This window comes from Cebus imitator, unplaced genomic scaffold, assembly GCF_001604975.1.
Source record: "Cebus imitator isolate Cc_AM_T3 unplaced genomic scaffold, Cebus_imitator-1.0 Scaffold654, whole genome shotgun sequence".
Lineage (NCBI taxonomy): Eukaryota > Metazoa > Chordata > Mammalia > Primates > Cebidae > Cebus > Cebus imitator.
The window spans coordinates 726,968-733,575 of NW_016107969.1; the positions used below are offsets into that span (position 1 = coordinate 726,968).

The 6,608-nt window shown below is 49.2% G+C and overlaps 1 protein-coding gene and 1 pseudogene across 3 annotated transcripts in view; one reads left to right on the plus strand and one right to left on the minus strand.

Moving 5' to 3' along the window:
- LOC119469431 (zinc finger protein 160-like) overlaps window positions 1-6,608 on the plus strand; it is a 609,418-nt gene that overhangs the window by 585,584 nt on the left and 17,226 nt on the right. The window lies entirely within an intron of this gene.
- LOC119469432 lies at window positions 51-588 on the minus strand (annotated as a pseudogene).

The following is a 6,608-nucleotide window of genomic DNA, read 5'->3' on the forward strand; positions in this document are numbered from 1 at the left end:
AAAATAGCAGCTCCCAGTAACTTCTTCGAGTTTTCGGAAGTTGACTCAATTCAGTTTGCCTCATTCTTGGAACCCTCATCAAAATTCTCCACAAGATCTGGAAATTCATCATCACCATCATCATCTCCAGTAGCAAGTGGTACTTTTCCATCCACAGATTTTGGGCAGACTGTCTGCCCTGAGCTGGTTTAAGATGCCGGGTGGCATTTCTGTCAGCTGCTTTGTCTCAGCATGGCCTGTGATGATGAAAGTGTTCACTGCCAGAGATGCTTGAACTTTAGGGTTGTGAAAGCGAATCGCTGTTCCTTGGTTTGTAAACATATATTCACCTCTTCAATACCAGAGATATTGTTTACCCCTAACTTCCTTAAGGAGAACTTAAGTTCTTTTTATCATCTGCTGCGGCTGTTCTATGAACCACCTTCTTTCTGCGAGCAGTTCCTTTCCCACCAATGAGCACCTGTGTCTGCAGTTTGGGGAGTTTTCCTGGTTCGTGATTGTTTCTTTCATCTTGTCGGAGCAGATAAGGGGCCGTTGGGGGCACTAGGGTTGTTGCTCAGGGGGTCTCGGGTGGACGAGCTGAGATTAGGCGCATGCACGCGGGGATGCAAGATGGCAGCAAAACCAGTAACTTTTAAAAAATAGTTAAGTAACTTAAGTTTGCAATTTAGGAAAATATCTTAGTTTCCAATATAGACAGCCCACATAACTCTAAGGCTTTACCTTAAAATGGAAACATTAACTGAAAATAAGCAGAAAGGAAAACTGCTCCGCAGGACACGAAATAGACTTAAGTGTTCCCAAACCCAGAAAATAGGGACACTCTGGGAACCACGTGGCTGGAAACGCAGGCTCGGACAGCCCTCCCGCCGTCCCTCCCGGCCCCGCCCCACGCCTGTCCAGGCCCCGCCCCACCCTCGCGTTTTTCCCCCTGCCCCCGCCCCCTGCCCGTCGCGCCCCGCCCAGGCCCCGCCCCTAGGCGGCCTAAGTCCTCCCCGGCCCGCCCCCTGCCGGTCGCTTCCTGATCAGGCCCCGCCCCTATCCCCGCCCCCCGGACCGCCCAGTCTGAGCTGCGCGCGGTTTTCTGCAAACCCGGAAGCGGATCGCGGGGAGTGAAGAGTGCACCGCGGAGCGTGAGTTTTCCTCTCTAGATAAAATCTGCGCTTCGCAGTCCCCCTCCTTCCATCCCCCGGGTCTGGAGGAGGTCCCTACAGACCTTAAAACACCCGCACCGCTCCCTCCACCCCAAGTAAATTCTGACGTTGCTGTGAGAGTGCGGGGATCGCTTTCCCTTTGGGTTAAAGTCGTTTAGGCTGGTCCCTGACCCTCGTCTTTCGTCTCGCGCTAGGTAAACACGGCCTTTCGCGTCTTTTCCTGCCTGAAATCCTTTGCTGATTTTAGTTCCCGCCACGCGGGAGGGCACTTCTTAAAGCCCTCACCTGCAGGGTGGATTCAGTTCTATCCGATTCTCTAAGACACGCCCTTGTCGGTCCCTGGAGCGCACGCAGCGCTGCAGCCTCAGTCCCGAGGGGCCGCGTCCTTTCCTTAGTTTTGGGATTCTGCAGACCCCGCCCCTGTCCTAAGGTGCCACCTCTGTCGTTCTCACCTCAAGTCTTTCTCAGGTAGGGCCTTCAAGCTCCCAAGCCCCTCTTGGCAGTCACTTCCCGTGGTGGGAGGTGACCTGGGCTTGTCCTGTGACATCCATGGTGGAGGAGGTGACGTGGGCCTGTCCTGTGACACCCAGTATCTTTTTGTTTTTTTTTTTTGAGACCGAGTCTCGCTCTCTCAGGCTGGAGTGCAGTGGTGCGACCTCAGTTCACTGTAACATACGCCTCACAGGTTCCAACGAGTCTCCTGCCTCAGCCTACCGAGTAGCTGGGATTACAGGCACCTGCCACCACGCCCGGCTAATTTTTGTATTTTCAGTAGAGATGGAGGTTTCCTCATGTTGGCCAGGGTGGTCTCGAACTCCTGACCTCAGGTTATCCCCCTGCCTCAGGCTCCCAAAGCGCTGGGATTACAGGCATGAGCCGCGGGGCCAGCCAACATAGAACACTTCTGACAGCAAATGTGTGGGAGTTTTTTCCCACATACTAGGCAGTTCCCCAGTGGACACCAGCTGGGTGCTCTACAAGACACTGTGCACCTGGAGCTAGAGTCAGACCCAACAGGTTAAGGTCTTAGTCCCACAACACCACTCCCTACCCTCGCCCTGCTGCCACTTCAGATGTCAATCAAAAGTAATAGGTTGTCACTGGTCCTTAAAACTGACCTATATATTGAGGCTCCCATGACTCCCTCTTTGAGTTTGATTAATTTGTGAGGACAGCTCACAGAACTGCTGGAAGCACTTAGGTTTACTGATTTTTTTAGGCAGTCAGTCCTCAATGTTTTCCATAAGTTCTTGGAAACTGGGTCATGAATGAAATGATATAAAGCAGGTACTCAAATAATGTTTGGTTCAATGTGATTATTATTATTATTGAGACAGAGTCTTGCTCTGTTGCCAAGCTGGAATACAGTGGCAAAATCTTGGCTCACTGCAACCCCACCTCCCGAGATCAAGCGATTCACCTGCCTCGGCCTCCCGAGTAGATGTGATTACAGGCACAAGCCACCACGCCCAGCTAATTTTTATATTTTTAGTAGAGACAGGGTTCCACCATGTTGGCCAGGATGGTCTCGATCTCCTGTGATCCACCCACCTTGGCCTCCCAGAATGCTGGGATTAGAGGCATAAGCCACTGCGCCTGGCTGTTCAGTGTCATTTTTTTTTATGTTGATGAGGAAAAAAAAGTTGCCATTTCACTTAAAGTTCCAGTTTCCAAGAATCTATTGATAACATCAAGTGAGGATTTGGTGTATTAATAAAGGATATCATGAAAGATACCCAAGGGCAGCCAGATGAAGAGATACATACAGTGAGGTCTTAGAATGTTCTGAGCACAGGAGCTTCTGTCCTTGTGGATCTGGGTGCACCGCCCCCCTGGCATTCAAATGTGTTTATCAACCAGAAAGCTCTTTGAACCCGATAGATAGATCAGGGATTTTTTTATCGAGGCTTCATCCAGTAGGCATGAGAGAGTATTAGCTCAATCTTCAGCCCGCTCCACTCTTGGGGAAATGGGGGATGCAGCTGAAATTTCCAAGCTTCGAATCATAGCTTAGTCTTTCTGGCCAATGGCTGTATCCAGGAGCCCACCAAGACTTGCGTCATTAGAACAAACACATTCCTATCATGCAGGAAATTCTAAGGGATTGAGGAACTTTGTGCTGGACCTGGGGTCAAAGACCAAATATGAGAACAAAGGATTCTCCCAACAGCCCTATCTATGAGGTATCCATGTCCTAGGAACCAGGGGCAGAGACCAAAAATACATTTCTTGTTATTTCACACTCCGAGTGGAGCTCAATCCTGGTTTGACTTGAGAGTACTGAGTCATTTTGCAAATAAAACTCTTGTGCCTCCTTACCTGAGATTTCCCTTCCTGTAATGGGGTTGGGATCCAGCCTTCACAGTAGTTACATTACCCCAGCTGATTCTGATCTGTGTCCAGTATTGATAACCAGGCTCTGTGTCTTCCATTTCCTTTTTTTTTTTTTTTTGAGATGGAGTCTCCTTCTGTCACGCAGGCTGGAGTACAGTGGGACAATCTCGGCTCACTGCAACCTCCATCTCCCACGTTCAAGCAATTCTCCTGCCTCAGTTTCCCAAGTAGCTGGGACTACATGTTTGCACCACCACACCCAGCTAATTTTTGTATTTTTAGTAGAGACGGGGTTTCACCATGTTGGTCAGGCTTGTCTTGAACTCCTGATCTTGTGATCCACCCACGTCAGCCTCCCAAAGTGCTGGGATTACAGGTATGAGCCACGGTGCCCAGCCTTTTTTATTTTTTAGCTGGAGTTTCGCTTTGTTGCCTAGGCTGGAGTGCAATGGGGGCGATCTCAGCTCACTACAACCTCTGCCTCCTGGGTTCAAGCAATTCTCCTGCCTCAGCCTCCCAAGTAGCTGGGATTACAAGCGCGCACCACCACACCTGGCTAATTTTTGTATTTTAAATAGAGACGGGGTTTCAACATGTTGCCCAGCCTGGTCTCGAACTCCTGACCTCAGGTGATCTGCCCATCCTGGCCTCCCAAAGTGCTGGGATTACAGACTGTGTCCTCCATTTCTGAGGGCTGAGCTCAGCCTGGGATCCACAGAGAGGTGAGGGTGCTGTGCTCTGCATGGGGCTTGCTCAAGGCCAGGTCTGTGCCCTGAAGGGAAGCTCAGTCCAGCCCAGCTCCCCACTGCTGCAGCGTGCATGTGGGCTTCTCCAGGAGGACAGCGGGTTCTGAAGAAAGGGGTGACAGACTCACCTACTGGTCTTTCTGCAAGTTTCTTGTTCCTCCATCATTCCTGATGCAGTGGGTGGCGAAGGACCGTCTTTGCATGGGGAGAGGTCTTCCCTGTGTGTGTGGTTGTGGAAGGAAGTGGGTGTGTTGATTCTAAGCATTAAATAACTTCTTTTTCACATTCCAGATTGACCTCTAAAGACTCATGTTGCCTGAAGAAGTCCAGAAGAGAAGAAAGGGGAAAGAAAAAGGAGACAGGGATGGCTCTTCCTCAGGTAAAGCGATATTCTTGGGACATTGTTCTGTTTCTCTTTCCTTTCTGAAATCTCTTTCTTTGAAGCTGCAAATCTCTGAGTCTAAAGCGTCCCGCCTGACAGGTTTGCTGGCACTCACCCATGCCTTCCCTCAGTCCATCTCATCTCACTTAGATGCCATTGGCTGTGATGCAGTGACATGAACTTGGGAAGAGGCTGCACCGGGCGTGGTCTTGGGAAGGGCTCACCCCAGACATGGACAGACACAGGTGTGGGCCGCATGGTGTCAGGGCAGTCGCACAACAGGGATTGTTTAGCGGCCACATCTGGATATACTGTGAGGTCTCTGTGGACCAGGATTAGAGAAGCTGGATGTGGAAGTCACCTACTCATGTGCATAAGTACCTAGGAAACCCTAGCAAAGGAGACTGATTCGGTGAATTCTGTTTGTCTGATTTGGTAATACATTCGAAGATAAACACATGAACCAGTATGTTTCTGGCTCCAAAACTGTTACGGTTTGGAATGGAATCTAAAGTTCAGAAACACCTTAGGGAGGGTGTTTTTATTCTAGCTCCGATTTGTGTGTGTGTGTGTGAGAGAGAGGAGAGAGAGAGAGAGAGAGTTTTGCTCTTGTTGCTCAGGCTAGAGTACAATGGCACAATCTCAGCTCAGCACAACCTCTGCCTCCCGGGTTCAAGCGATTCTCCTACCTCAGCCTCCTGAGTAGCTGGGATTACAGGCATGCACCACCATGCCTGGCTAATTTTGTATTTTTAGTAGAGATGCAGTTTCTCCATGTTTGTCAGGCTGGTCTTGAACTCCTGACCTCAGGTGATCCGCCCACCTCGGCCTCCCGAAGTGCTGGGATTACAGGCGTGAGCCACGCGCCCGGCCAGTTGTGTATTTTTAAACTGTTCAGATATTTATATCTGAAATATTTTCCATAGCCTTAAATTTTTTCCTACATCATCACATTAATGAGTTAACGAATAGTAATACTAATTATGTGCGTGCATGTGTATGTATGTGTAATGACCTTTTATGCAGTTTCATGTTGTTAGATGGAAACTCGTTTTTTTTTTTTCAGGGAATTCTTTGCCAAAGTACTTTTGATGCTGTATGTGTTACTTAAGTGTCTAATTCTTTAGTCCCAAATGCCTAGGTTCAAGGGCTTGTTCTGCTGCATTTTAGCTGTTTTACCTGAGTTGAGTTTCTGAGGGTTTCTTTTTTTTTTTTTTTTTTTTTGAGACGGAGTTTCGCTCTTGTTACCCAGGCTGGAGTGCAATGGCGCGATCTGGGCTCACTGCAACCTCCGCCCCCTGGGTTCAGGCAATTCTCCTGCCTCAGCCTCCTGAGTAGCTGGGATTACAGGCACGCATCACCATGTACAGCTAATTTTTTGTATTTTTAGTAGAGACGGGGTTTCACCATGTTGACCAGGATGGTCTCGATCTCTTGACCTCCTGATCCACCCGCCTCAGCCTCCCACAGTGCTGGGATTGCAGGTGTGAGCCACCGCACCCGGCCTGTTTCTGAGGGTTTCTGTGACACAGTTTTCTCCTAGTAAAATGGAAATAAAAATTATTTCTCTCATGGGTTATTGTGTTCTTACACGAGTTAGTACACATAAAGCATTAGAATAATGCCCACCACATGGAAAGTGTTCAAAATCTTTAGTCATTATTGCTGTCATCATCACAGTTTTCTTTAAATTTTTTTTTTTTCTTTCTGAGATGGAGTCTCGCTCTGTCGCCCAGGCTGGAGTGCAGTGTTGCAACTGTGGCTCGCTGCAACCACTGTCTCCTGGGTTCAGATGTTTCTCCTGCCTCAGCCTCCCAAGTGGCTGGGACTACAGGCACGTGCCACCATGCCTGGCTAATTTTTTGTATTTTTAGTAGAGATGGGGTTTTCATCTTGTTAGCCAGGATGGTCTCGATCTCCTGACCTTGTGATCTGCCCGCCTCAGCCTCTCAAAGTGCTGGGATAACAGGCGTGAGCTACTGTGCTCGGCCT